Source organism: Phoca vitulina, unplaced genomic scaffold (genome assembly GCF_004348235.1).
Source record: "Phoca vitulina isolate PV1807 unplaced genomic scaffold, GSC_HSeal_1.0 scaffold18, whole genome shotgun sequence".
In the NCBI taxonomy this organism is placed as follows: domain Eukaryota; kingdom Metazoa; phylum Chordata; class Mammalia; order Carnivora; family Phocidae; genus Phoca; species Phoca vitulina.
Genome location: NW_022589721.1, coordinates 26,805,704 through 26,831,088, shown reverse-complemented (window position 1 = coordinate 26,831,088; position 25,385 = coordinate 26,805,704). Strand labels below are relative to the sequence as shown.

General features: G+C 53.6%; 1 protein-coding gene across 4 annotated transcripts in view; it reads left to right on the top strand.

Moving 5' to 3' along the window:
- The window catches only part of ST3GAL1 (ST3 beta-galactoside alpha-2,3-sialyltransferase 1), a 93,047-nt gene that overhangs the window by 42,409 nt on the left and 25,253 nt on the right, over positions 1 to 25,385 (top strand). For all 4 annotated transcript variants that reach the window (XM_032415704.1, XM_032415707.1, XM_032415705.1 and 1 more), the window contains one exon: positions 9,290 to 9,344. The gene's annotated coding sequence lies outside the window, so the exon portion shown is untranslated. The remainder of the gene's footprint in view (positions 1 to 9,289; positions 9,345 to 25,385) is intronic.

Genomic DNA, 25,385 nt, shown 5'->3' with positions numbered 1-25,385 from the left:
TGCTTCTCTGTCCTTAGCAGGCTTTGGCTTGATGAGAATTTCCAAACCGTGTTTGCTGATCTTTTAAAACCCCTGAGATGAGTATTTACTGCCAAAATGGGCAAGTCTATCAGAAGGATTTAATTTGGGCACGGGATAATAATGCTGGAGACCGAAGGAGGGAGAACGGCAAGGGTTTCCTTCCTTTGCCCTCTGAGGCCACAAGCCACGAGCACCTCTGTTGATCACTTAAAATCCTATTTGAAAAGGTTACTGGTTATTATGGAAGAATTGCACAGCGTAAGGACTCAGGAAGAAAGAACCGGAGGCTGGCCTCCTCAGACTCCTCCTCCATCCCCAGTCTTCCCTCATGAGGGATTTCACCCTGCATCCCCAAGCTGCTCCCAGCCATGGTGGCCGCCCCTGGGCAGAGGAGGAGCCCCCCGCTCCCGGGCCCAGGCACGCGATGCTGTCAGTGGTGATGAGACCAGGCTCCTGTGCCCCGTGTGCCGAGTCCATGAGCTGCCTTCACTCCACTCTGTCAAGGTTACTGGTGTGCCCATTTCCCAGAGGAGGAGACTGAGGCTTCTGATGCTCTCAGCACTGGTTTCAGGTTGTCTGGCAAGCAAGTGGCAAAAGGTACAGCTAGCTGCCTTCTGAGAGCCTCGGGCCCCTCCCAAAGTCCACCCTCTGCCTCAGCTCATCTCCGATGACTTCCAGCCGGTCTTCCCCACGCCTCCTGCAGCCGTGTCTCATTTGATGTGGGATGAAATGAAGGATGATGAAATATTTATTGGCCTCGTGTCTGATGGGCACCTTCCCAGGAAAGCCCGGAGAAGCAGTTTGGAACGTGGAGCTGGTGCTCAAAATTGCTCAAAAGGCTACTAACTGGTTTATTCACGAGGCTTAATCTCTGGTATTGAAAATGCGATGTGAGAGGTGGTCTTGGCCTGGGAGCTCCAGTGGGAATGGGTGAGTCTCCTGGTTTCCCAAGGACGGAGCCAACTCGGAGGAAGTGACTGGAAAAGGGAATCCAGAGGAGTCACCTTTGCCCATTTGTTGGCTGACAGGTCCCTGCACTCCCGGGCTGACATGATCAGGTCCTGTTTCGCTGTCTGACCTCGTCTCGTAAAATTACCCCTTCTGCTGGGCACACTCACACTGCACTGGCCCCCGCGCTGAGGACGGCCGGCTTGTTTCTGCCCTGTGATCTCGCTCTGCCTCTCCCCTCTGCCTGAACTCTGCTTCCCTCACCCCTGCCTTTGCACGGCCGACTCATTCGGAGGCTCGGCTGAGCGTTCACTCCAGTGCCACCTCCCTGTCGTCCATGGTCTCGCTGTCTGCTTTTGTTTTCTTTTTCTTTTTTTTTAAAGATTTTATTTATTTATTCATGAGAGACAGAGAGAGAGAGAGAGAGGCAGAGGGAGAAGCAGGCTCCCAAGGAGCAGGAAGCCCGATGCGGGACTCGATCCCAGGACCCTGAGATCATGACCTGAGCCGAAGGCAGACGCTTAACCGACTGAGCCACCCAGGCGCCCCTGCTTTTGTTTTCTGCAGAAGTGTTCACCATGCTCTGCTGTTTGATTTGATGCATGAGCTTCAAGAGGAGAGGGGCTTTGTCTTGTTCACCGTTGTATCACCCGTATCCAAAACAGGGCCTGGCACATTCTGGGCCCCGAGGAGTCCTTGCTAAATGACCGATGGCTCCTGGTTGCTCATTATATAAAGCCAAGGGCTTGGACCAGGTGGTTGCGGAAGAGATTCCTTGCTCTTGACAAGCTCTGGGCACTTGAGAGCATTTCACTCCTGAGGCTTTCTCTTACTGGCAGTCACTGCTCGGACCAGCCTCATGCAGGGATCTCAGTTCCCTGCTAGCAGAGCCTGAGGCAAGCATTCGGTATGCGTGGATTACTAAGGAGGTGCTCCAGGAGAAGGCGGGGTGAGGGAGACTGGGGAGGGCAGGGAGAGGAGAGAAGCCAAGCAGGGACATGCCTCCAGCTGCAGTCCATCCTCAGCTGACTCCACGGGAACCCTGAGCACAAAGTGTGCCCACGACAGGTTTGGCTCCAACACGGAGGCAAACGATGCCAGCATCGTGTAATCACAGGCACCTCAGTCATTCCGGGGGCTGCCCAGGGTGAAGGGGGCCAGGCTGTGGGCTCCTCCCAGGCAAGGCGGCTCCTGTCTAGCCGGGACAGTCCTCTGGAGCCAACAGCCACAGCAGCTGAGGGGGAATGGCCATTCAGGCTGGGTGCCAACAGCATCTCTGCTCTACAGGGACCCGGAGCCTTCCAAGTAGCCTGACCCCAGCTAGGCAAATGAAAACCTGAAACCTGCCTTTCCAGGTGAAGGGAGTCCAGAGGTCACTGGGAGTAATCTGCTACCTAAGGAAAGCCCAGCAGCTCTTGGTTACCATCGCCTGCCCCTTGGTGCCACTCAGGTTTCCTGCTCATCCTCCAGGCCAGCCTTTCTCTCCAGAGAGGAAAAAAGGAATGGAGTTTCTTTCCTTAGTGTCCCTACTGTGTGCCAGAAACTGTTCTGAGAGTTTTGCACGTGGTACCTCACTTAACCCTCTCAGTAACCCATCGGGGTGGGTCTTACAATGCCGGTGTCTGCAAGGCATAAGCCCTGGCTCTCGAGGTCCGACGCCTTGCCCAGGGCCTCACAGCTCAGAGGTGGTAGTGGGAGAATCTCGCCCATGTCCTCTGCGCCAAAGTCTGTGATCTGCCTTCTCCCCACACTGCCTCGGTGAGCTTGGGTAGGGCGAGAAGAGGCATCCCTCTGCCCACAATCTTCGAAGGCTCCCACTTGCCTTTGGGGTAAGGCCAAACCTCTGGGCCTGGCTTCCTACGCCCCTCTGTATTTTGCCACCTTCCTTCCTGTTCCATCGTATCCCTCGTGTTGCCTGCCGCCACCCTCCCTGTGGTGTGAAGGGACAACTGGCATTTGCTCAATGCCTCAAAATGTTAGCTCTTGTTTGGGGAGCCCTCCCCATAGGCCCAGGCTAGGTATACTTTGTAGGGGTTATTTTTTGGAATCCTCCCAAGAACCCACGAGATCAGCCCTGTTTTTCTGGTCTTAGAGATGAGGAAGAGGAACTCAGAGAGGTGACGTAGCTTGCTCACATTCTCACGGCCAGCAAGTGGTAGGAGGAAGGATTGAGCCCCACACCCTGAGCTCTTATCTACTAGACCAGGGCTCACCGAGAGAACTTTCCCAGGCATGGGAATGATCCATAGCCGTACTGTTTAGTCTAGTAGCCACCAACCACCTAAAGCCAGGAAGTGCTAGAAATTTGGTTAATACACCCGAGGAACTATATTTTACGTTATATTTAATTTTAATTAAAAGTCGCCACATGTGGCCAGTGGCCGTGCAGAACTGTGAAAATCTTGAGGTGTTACTCTGCTTGCTGCCTAAGACATCAGCCTGATGGCAGATATGGGCAGAAGACATGAGTTTCCTGGATCAGAGACAAAGGACTTTATCACTCCCAGCACAGCTGGGCAGCCTGAGCTTCATGTTTGCGTCATTTCAACTTGCTCCCCAAGTTCCGTGGCTTTGCTTCACAGCTAAGGGACCGTGATCTTTTATAATGGCCCACAAGCAGACCTCCCCAGCTTTTCCCCCTGGAGGGAGACATTATGATACTGGATGGTAAGCAGATCTGAGTTCTGCTCCGGAGAGACCCACGACCTCTACCTTCCGTTCTCTATACATCTTGGAGTTGGCCTCAGTTTCCCCCATTTTTCAGATGAATAAACTGAAGCTCACTTCAGTTACGCTCCCTGAAAGTTGAAATTGTGGACTGTTCTATCTGTTACTCATTGTCAGCTCTGCCCCTACCCTGCAAAATAAAAACGAAACAAAAACTTGAGACCTTTGTCCTCCTTGCTCCCTTTCAAAACTTTACCCTACAAGATTCTGGAATTCCTTTTCTCTTTGGCCTTGTCATGTTCTTCCCATCTTTCTAGAGCCAGGGCCAGGGTTGCCTCCTCCCTGAAGCCCTCCCTGTCCAGCACAGTCTGTTTCTTCTCTAAAATAGAGCATCCAGTCTCATACTCCTGACTGGCAGCTCTGGACAGCAGAGCCTTACCTTCCTGTGCTGAATTTCCTTGCACAGTGCCTGTTGAAAGCCTTGGGGAAAGCAAACCAGTAAACAGAGACCCCCCCCAAAAAAAAAAATAAATCTAGCAACCACCAACTCCTGCTTTATGCCCTGAACAGTATTCACAGCAGATTACCCCACTGCCTACTCCAGGAGCCAGGGTGTGTGAAGAGGACTGAGTTTCCCAGAAAGAGAAGGGGGAGTTTTGAAGTGACTTAAAGAAAAGCTTGTTGAATTGTGGAGTTTTAGTAAATCAACCCACGAGGATAGAGAAACTTGACATTTGTCTTCTGAGCCAGCGCAAAGAATGAGTCTCATTTCTTCCTAAATGAGCAGGAGGCAGTGGAATGATGCCCGAGCTGGTCTCAGGAGACCAAGGTTCTAGTCCAAGTTCTGATGCTAACCAGCTGTATGACCGTGGGGAAGACACTCCCCTTTCTGGGCCTCAGTTTCTCCTCTAAGAAGTGGGACAGGAATGAGAGAAGAGGAACCAGCCCCTCAAAGTACCTTTTTCCCACCCTTCTTTTCAATTCGTGCTTCCACAACTCTGGGCCTAGGAGAGCACATCTTCCCCTTCATAAGAACCAAGGGCCTCCCTCCTCCCCCCTCATCCTGCTTCCTGCTGCCTCCCTGAGCAGGACCAGCCTCTGGCCCTCCTCCTGTAGAACATGGACCTCCACAGTGGCTGGCCGAGGGAGCACTAGCTGTAAGATGGGCTGAAAAAGGAGCACTTGATTTGAACCCAGGCATGTTTCTTCAGCTTTAACACATCACGCCGTCATCCTACGTGGCAACCGTGGTCATAGTGGGCCTTTACTGTGTTAGGCACTGTGCTGAGAACTTCATATCATCTCCTGCAGAATCCTTGCAAGAACCCCAGGATGCAGGTGCTATTATTACCCCGATTTTGCAGATGAATAAACTGAGGCCCAGAGAAGTGAAAGCCACAGAGCTGGTGAAGGACAGAGCCTGTTCTGGAAGTCCGATCTCATGAGCACCTACTGCATTCTTACAAATGGAATGTGGGTTGGTTGGTTGGAGATAGGAAAATTATAGAATGAGCCCTAGATGTGTCCACTCTGCTGCATAACAAATAATCCTCAAGTCTCAGTGACTTACAACAAATGTATATTTCTTGTTCGTATTACAAGTAGACTGTGGGTCAACTGCAGGCCAGCAATGTGCCTTGAGTTATCTCTAAGGCCCGGGCTAAAGGTAGTCATTTTTTAGGGCATGCCACAATCATGCCAGAGCTGAAAAATCCACATAAAAAACCCTCACATAATCAAATTTAAATCTTCTGCTTCGAGATGGTACACATCATACCTCTTCACATCCCACTGGCCAAAGCAAGAGATAGGGCCAAACCCAACATCAATGGAGTGGGGAGGTATAGCCTTCTCGCGGTGACAGGGAGGGGGCAGGGAGGGGGAAAATAAATATTTGCATAATACAGTTGGCCATCAACTATTGGGCTCTGCAGCCAGATGCATAAGTCTGACCACCTGGCTCTACCACTTAGTAGTTGTGTGGCCTTCAGGAAGGTATGTCTCCTCCTGATGCCTCAGCTTCTTCATCTGCAAAATGGGGATGGTTATTACAGCCCTGCGTGAGTCTCCTGGGGCTGCCATCCCAGAGTTCTACAACTGGGTGACTTAAACAACAGAAGCTTATTTTCTCCCAGTTCTGGAGGCTGGAAGTCCAAGATCAAGGTGCTGTCCAAGTCGGTGTCTCTTGAGACTTCTCTTCCTGGCTAGCAGACAGTTACTTTCCCACTGTGTCCTCACTGGCCTTTCTTGTGTGGGTGCACTGTGAGTGCTCTTCGGTGTCTCTTCCTTTTCTTACAAGGCTACCCGTCTGTGGGCTTAGGGTCCTACCCTTACGACCTCATCTAACCTCAGTTACCTCCCCATGGGCCCTGTCTCCAAATACAGTCACATGGGGAGTAGAGCTTCACAAGGAAGCACTGAACAGAACCTAGGTTGCTCTTAGTGCTTGGTTGTTGCTTGTCCCCCATTATACTGATTGCGTATTTCCCCATAGTGGTGAATCCTCATTCCATTTATCTTTATGTCCTTGGCACCTATCCCTTGGTACAGACCAGGTGCTCAGAAAATACTTCTTGGAATCCTACAGGGAAGTGGTAGGCAGTTACTGGGAGCCACCCAGGTTTGGGGAACCCTGGGTGTTGCTAACCTGCTGTGACTTGAGGCACATCATTGTCTTGTGCCAACCAGGATCCAACACATCAAGGCAAGTGTTTTGCAAATGGCAAGATTTCGTTCTTTTTATGGCCAAGGAGTATTCCATTGTGTATATATACCACATCTTCTTTCTCTGTTCTTCTATTGATGGACACTTGGGCTGCTTCCATGATTTGGCTATTGTAAATAATGCTGCACAGAGTAATGTAGAGAATTGTTGAATCACTACATTGTACATCTGAAACTAATATAACACTGTATGGTAACTACACTGGAATTTTTTTTTTTTTTTAAAGAAAAAGGCCAAAGGTTGTGCCAGCAAAATCTAAGCAGATTTCATTTTCTCAGGGCCTTTGATGCCTACACCAAGGCAACTGGGCAACGTTCGGAACCAAAATTGACTCCAAGAGATTCTTTTTACAAAGATGCTTTTGTAAACTCCAAAGTGGTAGTATTTCGGCAACCCCCTCCCACAGGTACTGTCTCCCACCAATAAAGCACCATAATGACCCCGCATGACAGTGCTGGGTGTGGATGGGCATCAGGAGAACTCACTCTTACTGCCTTGTGTCCAGGAAAGTTTCTGGGTCTTGCTCATGAGTCTGGGTATTCATCTTGAGTAGCCACTCAGAGACAGAACCACCAGGCTCAGAGCCACCTCTTGGGATTCAGTGGTGACACTCCAAACTCCATGTTTGTTTCTTCTTCCCAATTCACATCTGGCTTTGCTTCGGAAGAGCTGTGTCTGAGGGTGTTTGTTTAGCAGAGGGATCCACCAGCTACGGAGAAAAAGATCACAGGACATAGGGACAGCCCGCCTTTCGAAGTTCTCTGCCTGATGTGGCTCAACTCAGCTCAGCTTAACAGTGTCAGGGTGGATGGCACCATGTGAAGTTCTCGGCTTCCTCCCAGCTCACTGCTAATTAATTATTGGCATGATGAATAATTCAGTGCATTTTGACTCTCTCAAAGGCTCAATTTCCTCATCTGGGAAATGGGAGCAAAATGACACTTTCCATAAGATGTGTCGCATCTGGCCCAGAGTAGATGATCATGATGGTGATGGTGACGGTGTGTGATGATGATGATGGTGATGATATGATGATGTTGATGATATGATGTTAGTGATGGTCGTGTGATGCTTATGGTGATAATATGATGATGATGTTGGTAGAGACAGTGAGGGATGATGGTGATGGTAATGATGGTGATGGTGATGGTGGTGGTGATGATGATGATGATGGTAATGGTGGTGGTGATGATGGTGAGGACGGTGATGATGATGTTGATGATGGAGATGATGATGATAGTGATGGTGGTGGTGATGATGATGATGGTGATGAAGATGATGATGTTGATGGAGATGATGATGATGGTGATGGTGGTAGTGATGATGATGTCGATGGTGATGGTGATGATGATGGTGATGATGATGGAAATGATGATAATGATGGAGATGATGGTGATGATGATGGTGATGGTGGTGATGGTAATGATGGTGATGATGGCAGCTTAGCCCTTAGAGAGCACTTACTACCAGCCAGGCATGCCTTAAACACTTCGTATGTGTTGACCATATTAATCTTCTCAGCAACCCAGGAGCTAGGCACTATCCTTCTCCCCACTTTACAGATGAGGAAACTGAGGCACAGTGGAGTAAGTGGCTCACCGAAGGATGCACAGCCAGGAGTGACAGGCTGGTGGTCCCCCAGCCACTGGCTCGATGGGTGAGGCTCACCAGTGTTACTTACGCAGGGCTGCGTTCCCTTCAATGTTCCCCTGCATGCGGCGGGAGAGAGGGTGTCCCCAACCCATGTTGCTTATTCTGGAAAGTAACTACTTTTAATTAAACTGTTTTATAGTTCTTAAAAATGTCTCCTTTCATGTTGTGTCCATGGAGAGTCAGAGGCAGGCCAGCCCATCCTGGGCACTGACTCCCTCCTGCTGGCCGGGGCGGCTGCTATGTACTATTAACATCCATGGGCTTCTGGGTCATCCATTATTGATGTGCAGAGGTCAGCGAGCTCAGGTCCACGGACGCAGGTGCGCTCAGGTGAGAGGGAGAGAAAGAAGCCCAGGTGGTCTTAACTATTCAGAAAGTGCTTTTCTTGCTTGCCTTGGCAGCACACATACTAAAATTGGAACGCTACAGAAAGTTCTCTTCAACCCCACTCCCAGAGGGAAAGCATTTTGCATGCCTCACAGGTGACAAGAGCCAAGACAGCATGCGGCTGAAGCTGCTGCAAGCTGGGGGTTATTATTCATCCCACGGGCAGAGTGGGTATTTTCATCCGTCCTTATTACTGTTTAGGAAGGGCCCTCCCCCCACTCGGCATCTAGGAAAAAAAGGCTAAAACACCTCCCTACTTCTCAGATTCAAGTAACTTCTCCCTTTGCAAAATGCCCAGCTGTCTGATTCCTGCCAATTAGAATATTCTAGAATCAGACCTTCCCCCACTGCCATGTGATCTGGGACTCGCCACTAGTCCCGTTGCAGGTGCACCTGAAAATCCTCTGTCCTCTGTCATCCGGGCAGAATGGCTTCCAGCCCCGTCCTGTGGCCCCACCAGGCCACTCTGCATGAGCCTCAGTTTCCTCCCCGGTCTGCCGGGAGGCTGGAACTGCCTCAGGGACTGCCGGGAGCGGCGGGTGCAGAGCAGCTAACCCTGCCAGGTGCACGAGAGATGGCCGAATGAGCACACACCACCCCCCCAGTCCTCCACCTGGGGCAGGAAGTGGTCTCAGAGATCAGGCAGTATGGGGCTCTCACTTCTCCGCTCGGAGCACAGTCTTGCACTCGTTCTCCTGACTCGGACCCTGTGCACTGAAGGTGACTTGTTCTCTCCCCTCACCAGGGGCCTGCCGGGGCTTGGCCATCAAAAGAGCACTTCATGCGTACTCTGTGCGTGTGAGCTGAGCACGTTGCCGGCACTCTCTGGAGAGATTGTCATGCCTTCTCCCTGCAGTGAGTCTGAGTATTTTTTTCCCTGTTTTTCAGATGAAGAAACGGAGTCTCAGAGAGGTTAAGGAATTCCCCCGAGGTCGCACAGCGGGTAAGTGACAGAGCTGGGATTCGAATCCCGCTCTCTGTGACTCCAGAACCCGTGTTCTCAATTGCTTGCTCTCTCTGCCTTAAACTGTGTTGAAATGGTTGTCCCCCCGCCACGCATGTGGGGGAGACCTGTGACCTGGTTTTTGTATCTCTCGCTGTTTCTCCTGGGGTACCCAGAACACAGTAGGCTCTCCAGACAGACAGGATGTTTCGAAGGCAGAGTGCTTTCTTACCCCAAGCGGTTGGGCAGTGCTCGGGGAATGGGAGGTTCCTCTCATCATTGGAAAGTTCTGGTTAACCGAGTGTGTGCCCTTTTTGCTACGTTCAAATGCATCAACGGGTCACCAACAAATACAGCACGAGAAATGCATTCTGCGCTGATTATAAAGCATGTCTCCCGTCCCACGTGCACACTGTAGCGGTAGATTATTTCGACCGTGGATGTGTCTTTGTGATTCAGAAAGTAGGACACTTGACTTCGTGGTGAGAAGGAGGGCAGGGCGGGTGGCAGAGGTGGGGTCCGGCCTGGGGCGGACACCCACTGGGGCGCCCAGCACCCTCCTCCCACATGCCGTTAGGGGCCGGCCGGAGCCTAACCCTCTCCCTCAGCCTTTTCTGCATCGTCCCCGTGGCTCTGACCCTCCCTGTTTTCTCCTGGTCCTGCTGCTTCTCACGTCCCCTCCCTCCCGTCACTAGGGGTACCCGTCTCCACGTCCTCATCCTTGAAACCCACTCTTTTGTTTTCAGAAGTTTTCCTAGAACCTGTTTCCTAGAACCTGAGAATGAACAAGACCCATTTAGTTACATGACCCCAGATGAACTGCCTGATTTGGTCTCCTGAATCCTCAGAGAACACTCTGGACTGGGGGTAAAGGGGGTGTGACTTTGATTTGCAAACCAGCTTCGGGGGTGGTGAGACCCAGCAGCTGGGCTGGGAGTTCCCACCCCCACCTCACCCGGAAACGCTGTTTAAGTGGCTAGTTTCTGCTTGGGGGAGATTCCAGTTTAAAGAAAATTTGAAAACCACAAGCTAACAAATGTCCTCTTCCTGAAGTCTGGAAAGCTGGTTCTAGGCCTGGCTCTTACACATCACAGTGTGTGAATTTTAAAAAATTTTTTATTTTATTTTATTTTATTTATTTATTTTTTTGCCAAGTGCTTTCCCTTTGGAAGTCACTTCGAGGCTCCAAGCTCTCTGGGAACCAGGCCTGTGGGCCCCCCAGCAGAGCAGGTGTCCCCGTCCCATGCTGTGTGCCCCACATCCTGCCGCAGCCACAGAGGACCGACCCCAGGAAGCAGGACTCGGGCTTGTGTGCCACCTCCCTCGGCAACTGCACAGATGCACAGTGTGGTTTTGTAATATTTTTGGTTTTGTTGTTTTTGCAAAAGCCGAAGGAAGTCCATAGGCTGAACTCTGCCTTCCCTTCCTGGGGGTGGCTGATCTGCTCGGTCAGGGACAAAGAGGCCCCCAAGACAAGGTCCCAGGTTGAGAGGGCACCTGCCCTGAGCTGGACACTGCCCTGGGCCATCCGTGGGCAGGACTGCTTTGAGGTTGTCACTGTCACCATCCCATTTCCCATGTGAGGACACTGAGGCACAGAAATGACCAAGGGCCGCCCCCCCTTCTCCCACTACACACAAACCCAAATGAACCTCTGCTTCCTGAGCTCTGAGCACTTTTCACCCTGCCTCCAGCCTGTACACATTGTGGAGAGCCCACTGTTGTCCTCTGCATGGGGGACCCAGCAGGCAGGGACACCGGTGACGTTCCTGCCCTCCTGGTACAGGGAGACAGGCACACAAAGAAGGAATTCTGTATACAGTGAAGTGTCATTTTGTGATTAAGTCTGTGATGGAAAATGCAGCTGAGCAAGCGGACAGTGACAGCGATGCTATTTTAGGTTGATCAGGGAAGGCCCCTCCAAGGAGGGCATTTGGGCAGAACCATGAATATAGCCAGGGAGCAAACCATGTGGATTCTAGCGTAAGAATGTTCTAGGCAGGGGGAACAGCGTGTGCAAAGGCCCTGGGGCCAACACAGCTACCAGTCTCTATTGTTTCCTCCATCTGCCACCCTCCATGTGTCTGCGGGGTGAGGCAGGGGGTTGTGGCTGTGTAGCGAGAAAAGTCAAACAGAACTGAATGGGGCAGAAGGAAGGTGTATATCTAATAGGAAACTACTTGTCTCGTTCCTTAATCCTCTTTGTACTGTCAACTCTTGGGTGACATTTGAAATAGTTCCATAGTTCCAATAGTGCCTTGCTTGGTATTCTTTTCTCAAACCGTATGTTTGAACCAGGACTCTGATCCACTACTTCAGGCTTGTCTTTCTAAGCAGGGCAGGAGCCTGGATTCCAAAACTACAGAAACAGAGCAAGAAATTGTGCTGGGGCTGTACCACTGACCTCGAACTGATCTCGGGAGAGGGAAGTCCAGCAAGCAGAACCTGGGGTGGGGGTGGGGCTGGGGGAGGGGCAGAGGCAGACACATCTGTGTCCCGGCAGGGCTGGTAGTGGGCTGTGATCTCGGACAGACTCGTCCTGCCTGGGGGTCACTTCTTCTGCCATCTGTGTGGATACTGACACCTGTCTGGCGCCTGTTGGAGCAGCTCATGGACCAGGTGTGCTGGAAGGGACATGTTTGGAGAGTTAGGGACCCCAGGTTTTAGTCTTGGGGCCAACACAGACTCATGTACAACCTTGGGCAAGTCATGTCCCCTCCCTGAGCCCTGGTTTCCCTACCTGGAAAAGGAAGCAGAGAGGTATGGTCCTTCCTACGTTCCTCTGTGATCCTGAAATGCCGCAAGCCTTTGCCTCCGAGGCAGGAGGCAGCCAGGCACTGAGACCGAGCCTTCCAGGAACTCTCCTTTGATTAGGTAGGCCTGGGGCTCTCAGCAGAGGGATGCCCAATGCTGAGGGCATGACCTTGGCGATCCTGCCTCAGGCATTCAGTTAAGAGCTTCAAGCAGTCCTCACCTCTCCCTGATCTGGGCTCTGTGGCTGTGGAACCAGAAATTCATTTCCAGGAGCAGAGAAATGTCTCTCTTTCCTTGGGGCCCAGAAGGACTTATTAAGTGTTCCATTAACTGAATCTCATTCAGCCGGATAAAGAATAATTAGAAAGCAGTTCTGCCTGGTTCCTGGCCTGTGAACCCCTTGAAAGTTTCCCAAAAGGAATTCTCAAAAACGCATAAGACAGCCCAGCCCTTCCTGCTGGTAAGGAGCAGGTAATCTGCGGGTCGACCAGCAAGCCTGTCGCGAGTCAGCATCGTTGGCTCATCCCTCTGTCCATCTACCCATTAAGCAGGCCCCCATGTGGGTACAGTACCAGAGACCTTGAACAAAATGAGACACGGTCTGTGCTCTCAGTGGCAGGTTAGCCTCAGCCTGATCAGCTTCTTCATTTGATCGAACTCCAGAGAGTTCATGGCTGAGCCGCTCTCAAGGTCACAAAAATGTGAACATTCAAAACTTTCTCCTCTCTGTGTTAATTTGTCTTCTACGGTGTCTGCCCCAAATTCATTGGCTTAGCCTTCTTCGATCAAATCAAATTTTCTTTTGCTCCCTTCCTTCCAATACATAGTCGTCTCACATGAATTTGAGGGGAAGGGAGGGGGAGGGAACCAGGGAAGTGTTCCTGGGCAGGTGGCACTTGAGACACAGAGTTCACCAGCCAGGGGATGCATGAGCCAGAAAAGTGGCTCCGTCAGCAACGGCATTTTCCTGATTATAAAATTCAGCATTTTGTAGCAAACAGTAAGCGAGCCATCTTTTGGTCCCAGAGAAAGATATTACCTCATGTTTTGCAATTGGTTGCTGCAGATGCAATGCTGAGGAATGATCCAGATATAGGACTGGTGGGGCCTTGCATTCTTAGCCTGCCCAGTAAGACACATGGGAATGCCAGAGACCCATGAAGTAGCATCTCTTGACAATAGGGTGGCATTGAAAATGTCTGGATTTGAATCCTGGGTCTATCACCTACTAATCGTGAGATTAGGTAAATTGCAATTGCTCAACGTCTTTTAGCCTCAGTTTTATCATCTGTAAAATGGGATAGTACCTACCTTTCAGGTGATTATTCAAGATTATATAAGATCGATGTTCTAGGAACATGTTGGGGAACAAAAACAGAGTTTGAGTTCAAGGAACCTAGTTGCATGGAGAATCTTTTCAGATGTTCATAAGTATATAATGTTGGAAAACAGGTGGGCGAAATGCAGAGTGTGATAGACATCATTATTCAGGGATGCAGAAGGTGCAGGGATAGTCTCTCCAAGGAGTTGACATGGGACCCAGCATCCTGCGTTAAGTGATGGCTAGCCTCCTATCTGTGGGAGGAGCATCTGGGCAGTGCACATAGCCTGTCCCCACGTCGTGTGCTTGTCATCTTGTGGAGGGCACGGGGCTGGTAAATAGAGTGAGCAAAGAAAAGGCATGGAGAGTGGAGTCAGAAAGTAGGCAAGGGCCAGCTCTAGTAGGATCTTGCAGGCTGTGGCCAGAGCCTTGGATTTCATTCTTGGCATGGAGGGAACTGTTGGAGACTTTTGGGTAGTGTGAGGCATGTGCAGAGAGGGGCGTGGAGGGGCTGGAAAGCTATGGTCCAAGCTTTGCGTTTATCCTGTCTCCCTCTTGCTGACTGAGAAGCTAGCCTGTTCGTGTGTCATGGATCCTGGCAGGTGCCATGAGGCTCCGGGGTGTGGGCAAGGGCTGTTGTGAAGGGGAGGGGGAGTGCGGAGATCTCACACCTTTCATGCCCGGAGTCAGGGCTCAGAGTGACCCCTTCTAAATTTGGGGGAAGATGACAGCTCAGTCAACACTCACAGATTCTGAGCTCCAGAAACAGGAAGGAGTGAAGGTTCTTGGGGCTGGATCCAGGTCACGGCTTATCAGAAAGCCCCCATCTCTCTATGTCTACCTGTCAAATAGGGAGAAAATTAGCAGCCAGGCATACTGTGTGAGCCTCGTAAATATAAGTTGAATCTGAAGATGGTGTGCTTATTTTCTGCATTGGCCAGAATATTTTACTCGAGGCAAATTATGCTCAGAGACTGAGATGCTCTTTGGCAATAATTTAACACAGGTTCACTGCGGGAATGGTAATTTATAATAGTAGTATTTCACAAGCCAGTAGTCTATAGGGTGATGTCTCTTAATAAGCCATTAAAGAAATAACATGCTCAGAAGCAGTGATTGATTACACTGTTGTTTCAGGCAGAGTCAAGTCCGAATTAGTTGAGGTGTACCTTTCTACGAGCTGTGTGTCTGTGGAGTCAGTCCTTCCAAGTAAAAGCTGCCGGCTTGGGTCCCTCGATGCTGGGGCACATGGCTAGTGGGCGACAGGTGGGCTGCACCCAAGGTTAGTGCCCCAGGGACTGGTACCCGGCCGGCGCCCCTGCCCACGGGGGAGCCTCGCCAAGGCAGGAACTGGCGCCCTTCTCCTCCGGAGACCGCCGAGCGGGTTAATGCCACTGCCAACCAGAAATGGCCTGGTCAAGGCAGAAGCAAGTGTCCCAAGGTCCCCGGAGAGCGACTCAGGTCAGCAAAGAGGAGCCTCGCCCGGACCACACACTCAGGGAGTCCTCACAACTCTTGGTATTTACAGTTCAAAGGTCCATTATGTCACAAGCACTGCTCCACGTGTCCTTATCACCACGTCCCCAGCATCTCGGCCACCAGGCACCGGGCTCCCGAGCGCCAGCGGAACCAGATGTCCATGGCGATATCCTGACACATCCTGACACGGCTTCCTCAGCGGAAGTGGCTCACCCCGAGATCAAAACAACTGCGCTGAAGTCCTAAAGAAGTAGAGTTGAAATCCTAACAAACCACAACACAGCAAAGAGGAAGGGAGCTCAGCCCGATGGTTCATCATTCTGGGTTTTTGATTATTCGTTTTCTTTGCAGAACATAGCAATGTTTGATATGTAGCTCTAACAAACTCTAACAACACACACACACACAGACACACGCACACACACGCACACACACACACACACACACACACTGATGCAAAATTCACCCACCAGTGTCTTCCATGGCAAAGGATGCTGTTAGTCACTCACTAAGGCAGGGAAGGAGAAGGTGTAAAGGGTCGGGACCCCAAAAGGCCAAAGAAAAGAGCAAAAGGAAGCCTGTGGGACACCCTGTCTCGGGATCTGGTCCTTTGCCCCATGCCGTGCTGTCCATATGGAGGGAGCGAGGCTTATCTCGGCATCCCTCACACACAAGCTCGTGTGCTCCCTGCGTCGGCCCAGGATGCTCAAAGACAAGGAAGGCTTCATGAGGTCCCCCGGCGGGCAAAAGAGAAGTGCTGATACTCGGATCGCGAGTCCTGCCGCACACTGTGTATGCACCACTACACCCGGGTTTGCGCCAAGGCCAGCCTGTCTAGCCTCGGTCTCTGCGACCCCAGGATAGCAGGCAGCCTTTCCGAAGCTCACCTCTCTGCAGTGCACTGTAGGAGATCAAAGGGCACCTGTTTTAGAGCAAATTGGGCAGAGTAAGAAAGTGCCATAAAGGTGCTGTGTTCCCCAAGTGGGGGGGGGCGCCCTTTGATGGGGAGCCGGGGACAAGCTGTGCAGTCTCCCACCCCAGCACTCAGCAGAGATGCAGGTGGGGGTGCGCGGAAGACTCCCAGTGTTGAATGCCCACTCGGCGGCCGGCTCTGCTGGGGCAGGGGCACCCCGGCCTCAAGGGCATTCACTGTCCTGTGGGTCATCGGGACTCACTCATTCCCTCTCTCCCGCTCGACCTGCCTCCTCCGTTGATAGAGGGTGAGTAGCGGTTGTGTGCACCTTGCAGGGGTCAGGGAGAGCAGGGCTGAGTGGGGACAGTCCCCCTGCTGGTGTGGGCACACCCTCAGGGGAGGTCATAGACTCCATCACCTGAAGGGCAGATACTTAGCTTGAAAAGCTCCATTTTGTGGCTTCCCTTGGCTTGGATCACCTTTGAGCTTCACTCTTACACAATGTATGATCCTGGCTTAACCTCCCTGGGCCTCCATTTTCTCATCTGTAAGGTGGACAGATTAACAGATTCAGTGAGTTACCAGGAATAGAGCTCTTCGGCCAGCTTTTAGAGCTGCACTGGGCAGAAGTCAGTGAGCTGGAAATGCCTGCTTTCAAGATCCATACAGAGAAGGGATCAGGTAGATCCCAGAGCTCTACACTGGCTCATGTTCTTTCCCAGAACTCACAGGGCATGTGCTGTTACTGTTCTGGTTTTGCGCACAGGGGCAGGGGATGGCTCAGTGTGGTCAAGTGGCTTGTCCAAGGTCACACAGCTAATCAGCCTTTGGAGCTGCAACCCCCGTTGACTCTCCACTTTCCCACATAGCATCTAGACCTGAGGTCTCTGCCTCCATCCGCTGTTTCCCAGGTGAGTGACCCTGAGTGGGTCCTCTAACCTGTCTGAGCCCGAGTGGCCAGCAGGTGCTAGATGATGAGGCATCTTCATGATGGCTAACGACACGAGGCAGGAAGTAATGCCAAGGGGAGAGAGCTGCCTGGATGTTCCCCAGGCCCCAGCATCCCTACGTGCTTTAAAACACAAACACCAGGGGCGCCTGGGTGGCTCAGATGGTTAAGCGTCTGCCTTCGGCTCAGGTCATGATCCCGGGGTCCTGGGATCGAGCCCCGCATCAGGCTCCCTGCTCCGCGGGGTGTCTGCTTCTCCCCCTCCTTCCTGCTCGAGCTCTCTCTCACTATCTCTGTCTCTCTCAAATAAATAAATGAAATATTTTAAAATACAAACCCGGCAGGGGATCAGCAGCACCGTAGGTGCTTCGCATGTGCACCCAGCCCAGGCTGACTCCGGGTTGAATCTGGAGCCCGTCCCTCGCTGTGTGCCCTTGAGCTCATCCCCTCGGCCTTTGCTACGCGAGACGAAGTGTCATCCCCTTGCAAAGCTGTTGTGATGACTGAATGAGCCCTAGGAGAAGCGTCCAGCTGGATGCTGGCACCCAGTTGTGGACATTAGGGACAGGTGCCCATGCCTCCTTCCCTGACATGCTTGTGCATGGATTTCTCCAGGACTCACCAGCTCTGGGATGCCAAGACTAGTATCTCCTTCTCTCCCTGGCTCTAAGCCCTCCTGTTCGCTTGGCTGCTCCCAGCTCTGGGGACGCCTCCCACACGCTCACCCCACGTGCCAGGTCACCACTGGCCACTGCGCCCTACTCGCTGGGCCCCCGCTGACCAGGCTTGCCCTGTGCTGTTGTATTTGCTGCCCTGAGCCTCACAGGGCTGGCTGGTTTCAGCTGCTCTGAAAGCTCCCCAGCCCATGATGTGAGCCTTGCCCATCTGCTTCAGGCACCCACGTTCCCGGTCCCCCCAGTGGGCTCTTCCAAAGTCCCTTGTCAACGAGGCAAGATGTCCCTCCTTTCCCAGTGTGGGCTCAGGAAGGCCCCACACAGGTGGCTTGGTCGCAGAGTGCTGGGAGTTGAACAGGCAGCTCTTTCTGAGGGTAGCTGCCCTTCTCCTCCCGAGTGGGCTCTGGGGGTCTAGGTCAGGACAGCGCTATCCCAGTAACCCCACTGGACATCATGACACCCCTTCAACCCTTGGTTGCTGGGATGGTTCGTACCAGACTCATGCTTGCCGTCTGGGGCTCCTGCCCATTTCCAAACCCTGGAGGGTGCTGGGCTCCTCCCACCATATTAGCCACTGCATTGATCCTGCAATCGGAATCCCCATTCTGGACATCACCAGAGATCGTCCCCCCTCAACCCCTTCAGGAGCCTACTGGATGCCCCTATAAATGGTTAAAAAAAATCTCTCCTTGGAAGTCGGGGGCCTGGGAGGGACCTTACCTCAACTATCTAAACCTTCACTCTACACCAGCCAGGACTCCAGCCTGTCACTTACCCGGGAGCCCTTTAGAACCAGCGGCAGACCCCCGAGGCAGGGCTGGGGTGGGGGTCTGGGTCTCAGAGTTCTGAATAGTCTTTCCTTTGCCATGACTTAGACACCACTGAAATCGGGGAAGTCCCCCCTTTTTTTCCGGGGTCGGAGGTGGGCTCAGGTATCAGCCTGGCCATGCAGATGCAGTCCTGACCACATTACATGCCCTGCATGTTGTAAGGGTGTCTTCAGACTCTGAATTTAGCACCACTCAAGCTACACACATAAGAAGATTTGTGGATTTAAATTCCTTTTGTGCAGCTCAAAATATGAAGGTATATCCACTGCTTCTCATATGACCCTAATCCTGCTTAATCACGTTTCTCAGACGCACTTCTCAAAACCGCCCGCTCTGAACCCCTCACTATTACTGCTGCGGGGAATCTTTTTTTCCCCTCCAGCAAGCAAGAGGTACCAGGGTAAGGAGAGGAGGATTGTTGAGCCCAAGAAGGGGGCTCTCTCAAGCGGTCAGCACCGCCTGGGTGTGGGGGACCTGGGCAGACAGATGGTCAGGTCAGCACAGGAAGGAGTCAGGAAACAGGTCCCGAAGGAGATGGGCTTCCCAAGGCACCAGGATGGACACAGGGCTGGTCTCAGACTCCACCCCGTCCAGTCTAGCTTCCTGATGCCGGTTGCCTGTCACTGCTGTGTGCTGCTCACAAACCATCAGTAGCTCCCCGATGCCTTTATCCCAAAGTCCACGTTCCTAAAGACTTCCAGGAGCTGGCCCCACCCACTCAGGGCACCCTGATTTCCGAAACTGTGCCAGGCGCCCCCTATCACCGCAGCCGCCGCCACCATGCACTTTTGGGAAACTGCCTGCTCTACTCCACCCTCTCTACCTCCCTCAGTCTCCACGACCACCTCCTCCATGGAGCCCTCCCTCTTCTCCAGTTATCATCGGCCCGCCACTTCCGAGTCTCCAGGGCCCTTGGGGTTCATGTCTTGGAGGTGCGTGTGCCTTAGGAGCAGGCAGGTCCATGTGTGAACTGCCATGCGCTGGATCCCGGCGCTGGCGCAGTCTGGCTTCACTGGCTCAAGGTGAAGATCGACATGCCGCTGGGGTGTGCAGGGCAGTTCAGGTGTCCTCACAGGTGAGAGGTAAGAGGCCGGGTGAGAGGTGCGCAGGTGAGGGGCCAGCCGGAGCAGCACTGAAGAGCAGACTCGGGAATCCACCCTGCCCTTCCTAGCCGTGTGACCTTGAGAAAGTATCCTGAGGCCACGGGCCTCAGCTTTCCCATCTATAATATGGGACTGATAGTACTGCCTTCCCCATAGGACCTGGAACTGCCTCTCTCACCCCCTGGCTAGTCCCGAAGAAGTTGTGTAGCCTCTCAGAGCCCAATGGCCTCCTCCCCCCAAAGCAGAGGGAAGGGTACCTGTCCCAAAGATCCTCTGGGCACCTTGCTAGGAGTCCAGCACAAAAACGTGCCAGATATTGACACTGCCGATTGGGCAGACTGTGCATGGGGAAGATTGGGAGGCGGTTGAGGCTGCCAAACCATTATGGAGATGAGGAGGAGACCCCGCCAGTGGCCACCGAGCCGGTTAGAGATGTCCTGTGGGCCTTTGTCCGCCGGCAAAACCAGCTTGATATTGAAGTCTAGCGGGAGTCCGAGGGCCGGCGGATGGGAGAGGCAGGTGAACGGGTGGCAGAGAGGGGCTGTGCAGTGGCTGGGGGTCAGGCTGCCGTCAGCACCGGGAGCCGCCCTGGGCTGCAGGGGCCTGGCCCTGTGTCTTGCCTACAGTCAGCTGCGGGTTCCTCTGGGAGGCGGGCCCTGGAAGCAGCTGGTGGTTGTCACCTGCCGGGGCCTGTTAGAGGGCCCCCTAGTGGGACCTGGAATGTGGTGAGTCTGGAACCTGAAGGGAGCCCAGGGGGAGCCTCTGGCTCTGTGGCTGCTCCAGACCATCTCAGTGGAAGACCTCCTGATGGGTGAGTTCCTGGGCTGCAGGGTTGGGAAGTTTCCAGAAAGATCAGCTACCCAAGGCGGGAGGGGAGCCAGGGCTCTGGGCGTCCAGCTGGCCCAAACCAGCTCTTCGTGCGAATCCTCGGAGGCTGCCAGGGCTGTTCCTAGAGATGCAGGGCTGGCGCCTGCAACAGGCAGGACCCTGGGGCCACCCGCGCCACTCAGCAGCATGCAGATGGTGTCCTCAGCATGGGCCACGGGGGGCAGCTTGTGAAAGGGGGGTTTATGAGGACGTGGTCTGGGGCAGAGAAACCACAGGGACGGGGCCATCCCTGGCGATGGAGACCGTGGGATGTTTCCAGCCCTAGGGCTAAGGAGGCGAGAGGATGAGATCAGAGGTGTTGCTAAGACCCCGAGACACAGCCAGTGTATGCAGGGAGGGGCCGGAGCCCCCAGTCCCTGTCCCCTTTCTCTCCAGTCTCCCACCGCGTTCCCATGGGCCAAATCCACAGGAAGCCAGCCAGAGTGGGAGCCCACTGATGCCGCACTAAGGCTAGCCCCTGGTACAGAGCAAGGTGGGAAAGGTGGAGGGGCCCCCCAGATGCCCAGCTTCCCGCCGGAACCCCCCGAAGGCATGGGTGCACACATCCAGCCCTCCCCGACAGGCTGGGCCGTGGGAGGCTGCTGCTGTGGGAGGAGCCATTTCTCAGCCCTGACTCTGCATCCTGGCAGCCTGATGTGGGCAAGCCTTGACCTCCCTGAGCCTGATCTGGAAACCTCACTGTGTCCAACCCTGCTGGGACTTCCTGTGGCCCCAGCCCACTGGCCAGCTGCACCTTGCATCTTTCTCTCTGGGGTTCTGCTTGGCTTGGCCTCTCTCTCTTTCAGTTCCTTCAGACTCACCTGCTATCCCCGACAGACCTCTTGCACCTGCAGCTTCCCCAGCCCAGAGCTTCCCCAGCCCGGAGCCTCTTGTCTTCTCTGCCGTGCAGGCCTCAGGCCATTACCACTTCCTAGGGCACCTGCCAGCCCCACCCCATGCCCACTTTTCTGTAGCACTGAAGACAGTTGTATCAGTCAGGGTTCTCTAGGGAAACAGACCCCGTAGAGTATAGGTGTATGCGTGTTAAGAGATTCATTTTCAGGATTTGGCTTATGTACTGTGGAATGGGCAGCTTCAAAATCCATAGGGCAGGACAGCAGGCTGTAGACTCAGGCAGGATTTGATTTCTCTGTTGCAGTTTTGAGACAAAATTCCTTCTCCGGGAAGCCTCAATTTTTGCCTTCAGGCCTTCAACTGATTAGATGGGGCCCACCCACATTTTGGCGGATCGTCTCCTTAAAGCCAACTGATTATAGATGGCAACCACATAGATTAAATGCCTTCACAGCCACACCTAGACTAGAGCTGGGTCAACCGACTGGGCGCCATGGCCTAGCTGAGTCGGCCCACAGAATTGATCCATCACAGCCTTTCTCAATTCTTCGTGTGAGCCCTTAATGATCTCAGCCTCTGCCCCGCTCTGTAAAGTTAGGTTTCAGGAGGGCAAGGATGAAGGCCATTTACTTTCTCTAACCGTTGTTTTGCCCAGCACTGGACAGAGCTGCTGCTGCATGCCCAGTGCACAGTAATGGTTGTGTGAGAGAATCAAAGGGAGAGAGAGAATCAAAGGGAGAGAGAGAATCTGCAGAGGGAGTGGCGGGGTGCAGATCAGAGGGGGGTGTCTGTCTGGTGCACGGTAACTGCGTGGTAAGTGCTCCGCTTCGCACAGGCCTTCATCCTGAACCCTGCCTCCTCCCTGCAGCGCACACACATGCTTCTTAGTTGCCCAAATGTACACTGACACCAGGGCAAGGTGAAATTTCCTCAACATTAATGTTGATGACAACCATCGTTTACTGAAGGTCAGGATCATTCTAGACACTTTTCTAGGTCCATAAACCCTTAGCATTGATTCTGATGCATGTTACACATTCAGTACTCTAGGTAACATTCTTATTACGTGGGGGCTACCTGTTATGGTCCATTTGGAAAGTGACCGTCAGTGCTAAGCATGTCGTATGCATTAACTTTTTTTCTCTTAGTGGAGTCTGGGGTGAGCAGGGGCTGCCATCGTCGTCCCATTGTACAGAGGAGGTGCTGAGGCCCAGAGATGAGCACTGGCCTAAAGTCCTGAGGTGCTTCCGTGTCGCTGCCGGACCACAGGGTTGCTGCCCCAGGGCGGGGGCTGTCTCCTTTGTCCCTCATCCCCTGGGAGGCACAGGGAGGAGAGAGGCCTCAGGGTCAGCGCACCTGCTGGCTGGGTTAATTAGAGACCTAGTTTTTCCTCTGGAAGGAGAGAAGCAGCCACTCCCCACTCTGCAGTGTCCGGGAGCCTGTCACCCCTATTTACGTCTGCGTGCCCGGGGCCACCTCTCAGGCCTCACCTCACTGTGGCCAGGTTTCTCTCGGGTGATGTTTTGTGCCGGGAACAGGGTCGGGATGCAGCGTGGCTGGTCCTTCCTGGCCCAGGGGAAGAACGAGACATTGAGGGCATCCAGGTCTGGGCCAGGCCGTGGGGATCCAGCTGCCAGCTTCGGGGCTGACTCACAGCGGGTGGAGCTGAGCTGGAGCGAGCCCACCAGGAAGAGAACCAAACAAGCAGGGAGGGCCCGAGCTCGCCCCGAGCCAGCTGCTGAGCTGGGCCCCATGCAGACCCCGTTGGGACTGCCCGGTGGGGCTCCTCACCTCTCCTGCGGCTCAGATGCCAGGTCCAGGGCAGGGCAGACCCCTGGACACCCCCCACTAGGCTCTGCCTCGCCTGCAACTCCTCTTCACCACCTACCAGTGGAGGGTCTTGGGCGGGGAACTTGACCGCTGGGGCCTTTGTTCCCACCTCTGAAAGATGGAGGTAATCCCCGGTTCCAGCACCACAACTGTCGTGGGCTCAGGCAGTGTGATCTACAGTCCTGCTTAGAATAGGGTCTGCCAGAGAGAACCCCTCCTTCCTGTTGACAGATTAACTATTGCCCTGCAGCTCCCTCAGAGGCAAGGGCGGTGTTTACCCCCCGTTTATGGACGAGGGACTCGAAGCTCAGGCAGCCGAGGTGCCATCCCTGGGGTCACACTGCCAGGGGCTCAGGACCTTCGGACTTTCCTGCAGGGCCTCACCCCGGGCCGCAGCAGCTGGACCAGCTCCCAGACCTCTCTTGCTGTGTTTGGGCTCAGCCCGTGACGCCTTCCCAGCCCCTTCCCGGGGAAGTGTGCCAACAGCCCCGCCAGGGGCAGCCGTGGGAACAGAGTGGTTCCATCTCTGAGGCCAGGCGTGTCGTGGAATCCGGGGCCTGGCTCCCCTCTCAGCTCTGGCGCCATATCTCTGGGTCACTGGACAAGTCATTTCCCCTCTCTGAGCTCAGCCTCCAATCTGTCAGCAGAAATGGGGCAGAAATGTAGGGGTGGGGTGTTGGCGCTCCATGCGGGAAAACAGAACCCGCGGCAATAATAACACCCCACACTCAGGAGCATTCGGGGTGTGCCAGGCGCTGCTCTACACAATTGACCTACCTTGACTCATGTTTTTCTCGATCCAACCCTGGGAAGTGGGTACCATTCTTATCCTCGTGCTACGGACGAAGAAACTGAGGCAGAAACTTTAAGCTGAAGGATTGGATTCAGGGGATCTGGTGCTTGCAAAGTTGTTGGAAAGGTGACAGGAGAGAAGTCCTTGTCCTACTACTCTAGGCTGAGGTCCTGAGGCTGGGAAACTACAGGAAGCCAGCTCGGAGGTGAGGGAGGCAGGTGGTTCTGGGTCCAGCACTCGGAGCACGAAGCAGCCTCCACCGCGGTGGGAGGGAGGACGGCCCTGCCTCCCTTTTGCCAGTCCAACGAATCGCAGCTGCATCCAGAGCCCTCCGGGCAGGGGAAGCCAGGAAATGTGGTTTCCAGACTTTCAGGCCCTGCAGTAGGGGAGAGGGCACAGAGGAGGGATGGAAGAGTCCTCACTGCTGTAGACTGTATCCAGCCTAGGGGCCTTGCAAGCTGCAGGAAACAGGATGTCCTAACGCCCCCAGGGGCAGACGAGGTCGGCACTCTGAGCATTAACCTTTGCACAGAGAACTTGGGCCACATGAACTGCACGTACTCTGCTAACCCCTAGCCCCTTCATTACTTAGGGGCCCCTTCCGTGCAGGTTCTCAGAGGTCATGGCCAGTAGAACAGGAAGCAGTCCCTGGATGGATGGAAGCAACTCATGGAGCAAGGTGGGATCATCATTGTCATAATGCCCCTCGGTGCTTTCATGCCTGATTTCATTTGTTCTTTTAAATAATCCTGCCAGGAAGGCAAGCCGGGGGTCCTGTTGGATTTTTTTTTTTTTTTTCCATAATGAGGGCCTAGACCTTGGGGAGGGGCAGAGAACTGGCATTTAGAACCAACTCTGTGCCACATTTAGAACCAACTCTGTGCCAGACTGGCTGGTCACTTCTGGGCACGTCTTTTAAATCTACCACAACCCTCCAGGTGGGTGCTATTAGTCCCGCTTCTTGGATTCAGAAACCGATATCAGAGTGACGGAGTGCCTTTCCCATGAGCCCACAGCTAGGAATGGGAGGAATCGGGATTTGAACCCTGGTCTGTCTGCGCCATTTTCTTTTCCGACAGCCGTTGACCATGACCCACTAGCAGGTGCCTCACAGAACCAGACTAGATGGATGCCGTGTGTCTAGCGAACAGGGCAGGGCTGGATAGCAGTTCAGGAAAGAATAGATCTTCTTTGATAGAAAGCTTAAGGTCAGTTCTTATTCCATGCCACCCTGGGCCACCATGTGAAGCAGCCAGGACGCCAAAAGCCAGGACATAGTGGGATCAATGATCAGCAGGCTCCTGGATGCTAAATCCCTGTAACTACTCATAGTGTTCTCAGGATGCGTTGAGCTGGGAAGTCATCCTTCCTTGTGTCCTGAAGCTGGTGTGTGTGGAGACAAAGTGAAAGCAGATGGAGCTGGGGGTGGGCAGGTGGTGACAGACGAGAGGCTGCGGCTGACGCCCTCCGCCTGTTGATTTGCTGCCTTCCCTCCCACCATCTGCTCGCTTGGCTGGTGTGACGCGATTTGCTTTGCGTGGCACCTTCGGGGCTTCTCTGGGCCCCGCCCTCTTCTCTGGATTTTCCAAGCTCCCCCCACACCCAGGACTCCATTCCAGGCACCGGGCATCCAGAGAGGCAGAGGAAAGCGAGTGTGGCCTCCACGTCCAGCA